Source organism: Narcine bancroftii, chromosome 1 (assembly GCF_036971445.1).
Source record: "Narcine bancroftii isolate sNarBan1 chromosome 1, sNarBan1.hap1, whole genome shotgun sequence".
Classification (NCBI taxonomy): Eukaryota; Metazoa; Chordata; class Chondrichthyes; order Torpediniformes; family Narcinidae; genus Narcine; species Narcine bancroftii.
This window is the reverse complement of record NC_091469.1, coordinates 62,267,446-62,273,541: the sequence shown is the minus strand read 5'-3', so window position 1 is coordinate 62,273,541 and position 6,096 is coordinate 62,267,446. Positions and strand designations below refer to the sequence as shown.

Sequence of the window (6,096 nt, the reverse complement as noted above, 5' to 3'; positions counted from 1 at the left end):
AGGGCTATTTGGGAGCCTATAGACTACTACTCCCAATGCAGATATTGCTCTCTCTTCCTGTTTCATTACAAAATCCAACTACTTTATTCCTGATTTGTACAATTATTTAAATGTAAATTCCTCAGTAGCCACAATGGGGTTTGAAGTCAAGTCCTAAAATCAATAGTGCAAACCACCAATTTGCTGAAAACTGAACCCATCCGCAAACTACACCATGGCAGCGAAGGAGGGAAATAAATATGTTGGATCTGAAGACAAACTACTGGAGGAATGTTAGCATCAGTGGGAAGAAAACAAAGGTTGAATTTTGAGCCAAAACTATTTCCATAAGTACCTTGGGACAAAAGAGATCTGTCCAATGTGGGATTCCAGATCTAAGGCAGTGGACTTGTGTCCTTGTCATTGTAGCAAAGTACTATTAAAACCTTCTATGGGTTGAATGTTGCTTGTATAGGCAAGCAGATCCAGGACTTGGATGCATGCACAACCAAAAGCATGAGTCCAGAATTTACAAAGAGATTCCAGCTGGCAATTCTTCCAGTTTACTGTTAGGCACCAACCATACTTAGAGATTCCCAGCACTTATAGAGGGAAATTTGCACAGGGATCTGTGCCAGGTTAGCTCATCTACTTGTATTCTGACTTTATAGCTGGGAGGAAAAAGTAGCTGTGAAGAATAAAGTAAATTCTGCAAATAATTTAAATTACTAGTGTTTGTAAAAATATTTAAAGTGTTTATTTTTATTTTTACTTTTTAAAATCTTTGTTTTAATAGTCTTTGAATGCTTCTGATGGTGTCTGATGTTCCGAAGAGCCAATTCTTGAAGAGTACTGGGTGAATGATGAATAATGGATACAGTGGCATGATCATTAAGCTACTGGGCTAGCAGCCAAAGATCTGGACCATGATCCAATTCAAATCCCACCATCACAGGCATGGGTTTACATTCAAATAATTAAATAAATCTGGATTAAAACAAAAAGATTTTTGGTAATGATGAGCATGAAACTAATGATAAATAACCATTCTGGAAAAAAAATCTGCCAACCTGACCTGACCTGACCTGATCTAGCCAATTTTTTATGCTAGTGGTTAACTTTTAACACCCTCCTCTGTCAGGAACATTTAGCTATGTACAGTAAAGGCTGGCATTGTTGGCAATATCCACATTTTGCAAAAGAACTAATTATTAGCATCCAAAACTTGCCAGCCATCTGTATGAGGTTTTTGCATCAGGTTCATTGCAGAGATTCTGTTGATTATGCCATGCTAGGCCTTAACATCTCTTCAGGGGTTTGCCAATTGCAATCAGTTAATATTCAAGGATTCAAGGTTCAAGTATCTTTTTTATTGTCAAGTAATAATACATTAAACACGTAATATACATGATATACTTCAAATTTCTTCTGCTGTAAGGCAACCAAAAAGTCGCCATGAGCATTGCCTGGTGCCCTAACAATAAGAGAAAATGAAGCAAAAGAGAGTCCCATTGGAGACAACAAGTATCCATGGATTCATTTCCAGTGCTGCCACAGCCTCAGAGACTCCTGTTCAAACCATTGACAGCCCTACCTTCAGATCCAAACCTCCAACATGATCAGGAAGCATTTAGTGCCTGAAGCCCTTCAGTAGCCACCCTTGCCCTCAGGATCTTCTCGAATCTTTGTCCTGATACCTGGTTCCCATGAGCCTGTCTCCAGCAGTCTACATCCTGTGTGGGTCCTTTAACCGCAGCCTGCCACCTTCAGCTGCTGCACACATTCATTTGCTCTGGAAACTCTCCATTTTCCTATTTAGATCAGTTGCACAGCACCATTGGCCACAAGAGGATAAATGTCCTGTACCACTTTAAATGTTGTGATCCTTCCTCCAAATCAACAGTGATTGTCTGTCTTAGGTTCCACCCACATGTTCCCCTTCACCTGCAGAAACAGAAAGGAATTCAGGTTGGGTTTGTGAACTGCTTTCAACACATCCTGTGCTTGCAGATTGAGGCATGAGTTTTAAGGGCAGGTTCTTCAGGTGCATCTCACAATTTGCTGCATATTCATTTGCAAAAGTAACCACCTGTGCAGTTAACTAGGAAGGCACCGTATCTAGACGGGACTTCTCCTTCTCCAAGATGTGAGGGGAGAAACTTCTCAATCTTTTGTAATTGTGACCTCAAATAGCTACTGAGAATATGTCAAATCCTCTCTATTTCCATCTGGTGAATGGTGACTTTGAGGTCTCCCTTCTTATCTCACTGCAGATTCTTTTCCATGTGATCCAGTTGTTCCAGGATGCATTCCATTTCCAATTTCAAATTTGCATTCCAGAAGGTCAGGAGAAACTTTTCATTTGGCCAGGCCTCCTCCATGATATTCAGTCACTTCATCCAACTTGTGTAACTGTGTGGAACAAGAACTGGCCATGGAAATTGTAACAGAGAATATAGATATGTTTTGGCGATATAAACTGGGAAAGATTTGTTAGAGTAGGTTACAAACAAACACTTTAAAACAGATCTTATTTGAAATGCTGGAGCTCTGCTCATGCTAGACATATTGGCTCCACAGCTTTTGCAAGAGCTTTGGAGAGTGCCCAAGAGACTACTAATGGATTGTTGCTTCAAAAGGCAACAGATAAAAGATCTTGTTGGAGCCACAGATTGTCTGGAGTTGTTCTAAGAGGGTCATGTGGTTTTTCTAGCAGAGAGAGTTAAACAGGCTTTCTCTCAGAGAGAGAGAGAGAGAGAGAGAGAGAGAGAGAGAGAGAGAGAGAGAGAGAGAGAGAGAGAGAGAGGGATCATTCTACAGTGTTACAGCCAGCAGAAGCAGCTAGGACTAGAACAGGACAAGCTGGCAAACTTGTGGAAAGCCCCATTTGGAAGATAGCCTGGTCAAAGCCTTTGTGGTTCATGCAAGAGGAGAAGACTGACTGTCTAATGTTTCACTTGGAATAAGAGAAACAAAAAGGAACTCTGTGGTGAGCTGAAAGAAAGAGGTAATCATCTGGAGAACCCTGAAGGGACATGTTTCATCAGCAAGACACTGAGGTGAGTAATGGAAGTACATCAGTTGTGGATGTCTTGGAACAACACATCTCTCTCTGAAAACCAACAAGTAACTTACTAAGCGGTAATCAAGCACCAAAGTCTGGTGAACTTTATAAATGTTAAATTTTGTGCATGTGCACTTAGAATTAGAAGGGGGGAGGGGTTCAATTAGGTTAGTTAATTTAAGTTAAAGTGTGATTCTGTTTTCATGTTTAAAGATAATTAATAACAACTTTTGTTTAAGTAACCATTTGTATTGGTGAATATCTATTGTTGCTGGTTTTATGGATCCTCCGGGCTCGTAACAAGATCAAACCATAAGATTAGGGAGTTATACTAAAACTGAATATTGGATGGTGTGTAGTTAGAGCATTGCCATCACACAATAGGAAAAATGTGACTGCACTTGAGAGGGTGCAGGGGAATGAATGATGTATGAAAATGCTGGTGCGGCTGGTGAATTATCATCCTGGGAAGAGCATGTCTGAATTGAGATTGTTGTCTTTGAAGCAAAGGAATTGAAATTATCTGAAACCTAGACTAGAAAAGAAACCACACATTTTCCTTCTTCAGACTCTCATCATCCCTGGTGATGTCCTGTCCCATCAACAGAGCATATCCATGCAAGGTGGCCTAGTGGCATGGTGTGAGCTTGGGAGTCATTAATTTGGCTGCAGATGTCACACAATCTCATAGCATAAGACATGTAGACAATAGAAGTTTGATGATTAATAAATATTTGATTTATAAATGTTTACATTAACACACACACACACACACACACACACACACACACACACACTCACATATATAAAATTTGGAGATACATATATTAAAATTTTGGAGATATATATATGTGTGTGTGTGTGTGTGTGTGTGTGTGTGTGTGTGTGTGTGTGTGTGTGTGTGTGTGTGTGTGTGTGTGTGTGTGTGTGTGTGTGTTAATGTAAACATTTATAAATCAAATATTTATTAAATATTTATGTTTGTACAAATACACACACACACACACACACACACACACACACACACACACACACACACACACACACACACAACACACTCACATATATAAAATTTGGAGATACATATATTAAAATTTTGGAGATATATATATGTGTGTGTGTGTGTGTGTGTGTGTGTGTGTGTGTGTGTGTGTGTGTGTGTGTGTGTGTGTGTATTTGTACAAACATACATAGACATACAGCCACTCACTACTCAAAAGAAGATACACACGTAGTGTTGTCAGGTTAAGCTCTGAGTTTTATTAGAGCTCAGGCTCAACTCTTATGTACTTTCACTATTCCCACTGTGGCCCCCTTGGCTGACATCATAATGTGAATAACAAAAGCGGGTTTCCCGCATGCGGGTACTTTCTTGCATAATAATGCCCTTCTTCCCCACGCGCTGTCCCTGTCTGTGCACTTAGTGAGGCCAGCGCCATTTTGGGGCCATTGGCCTTTAAGCTGCCCTTGCCATTCACCCGCCACATCTCTTGTTGGGGCCAATGCCACTGTGTGGGCTGCTGGCATTTGGTTGCACTTACCACCCGGAGTGCCAGCTCGAGTGCTGGGCTGCCACATGAACCACCCCCCCTCCGCATCCCAAGAACTGGTGGTACTGTCCTTGTTGTTGTCCTTGGAGGCAAAGTCTCTGCAGACTTTGGTGGACTGCCTCTTCGGCAGGTCTTTGGGTATGTTGATCCTCGCGTGTCTGTGCCTGGAATGTGGATTCGGGGCCAGGTTGCCGATTCCTTCCCTTAGCCTGCTGAGGAATGCGGCAGAGTCATCCTGCTATCCACCTGGGGATGGTACGATATCTCCCGGGAACACCAGTGGAGCTCTGTAGATGAGTTCGGCCAAAGAGGTGTTGAGGTCCTCCTTAGGTGCCATGTGGATGCCCAACAGTGCCCATTGGAGGACTGAAACCCAGTTGGGTTGTTGAAGTCTGGTAATGAGCACAGTTTTGAGGTGCCTATGGATGTGCTCCACCAACCCATTTGACTGTAGGTAGTAAATTGTTGTTTGGTGCAGCTGGGCACCCCACAGGCTGGCGAGGTTGGACCACAGACTGGAGGTGAACTGGACCCCTCTGTCAGATGTGACTTGGGACAGTAATTCAAACTGTGCCTCCCAGGATGAAATGAGGGCCCTGGTGCACAAGGTTGTGGATGTATCTGCCAGCAGAACTGCTTCTGGCCACCTGGTGAAACGGTCAACCATCGTGAATAGATAGCAGAAGCCCTGGGATACTGGCAAGGGTCCTACTATGTCCACATGTATGTGGTTTAACCTTTGTTCTGTGGGCTTGAAGTGCTGAGGTAGGGTCTTTGTGTGCTGCTGTACCTTGGTTGTTTGGCACTGCAAGTGCACCTTCACTTACCCCCTGACATGTTTCCGCAATCCAAGCCACACATATTTGCTGGCCACCAGTCAGACAGTGGTCCTGATGGACAAGAGAGCCAGTCCGTGGATGGAGTCAAAAACCTCTAGTATCCAAGCCACCGGGACAATGGGTCTGACCTGACCAATGGCTACATTGCACAGGAGGGTGGTGTTATCTGTGCTGACTATGATGTCCTGGAGCTGCAGAACTGATATGGCAGTCCTATATTGGGGAAGCTCCTCGTCTTTCTGCTGAACCTCTGCCAGTGCCTCGAAGCCCACTCGCCATGATAGCATGCGAATACTTTGCCTGGATAGTACATCAGGCACCACTTGTTCTTGCCAGAGACATGCCTTATATCTGTGGTGTACTCCAAGATGCAAGACAGGTGTCATTGCTGGCAGGCTGACCAAGGATCCGAGATCTTAGCCAAGGCAAAAGTCAGGGGCTTGTGATCTCTGAAAGCCGTGAAGGACCTGCCCTCTAGAAAGTACCTGAAGTGGCGGATGGCTCAGTACAGCATCAGTACCTCTCTGTCGAAAGCGCAGTAATTCAGTTCTGGAAGACGCAGATGTTTGCTGAAGAAAGCCAGCAACTGACAACTTCCTTCAATCTGCTGATCGCCATTCCTTAGGCATCCATTGTCAGGGCCAATGGAGCATCTGACCTGGGA

The 6,096-nt window shown here is 43.4% G+C and overlaps 1 pseudogene; it reads right to left on the bottom strand.

Annotated features, from left to right (window-relative positions):
* Nucleotides 1-1,574: 1,574 nt before the first annotated feature.
* Nucleotides 1,575-5,719, bottom strand: LOC138736896 (DNA replication complex GINS protein SLD5-like; annotated as a pseudogene).
* Between the last annotated feature and the right edge of the window lie 377 nt (nt 5,720-6,096).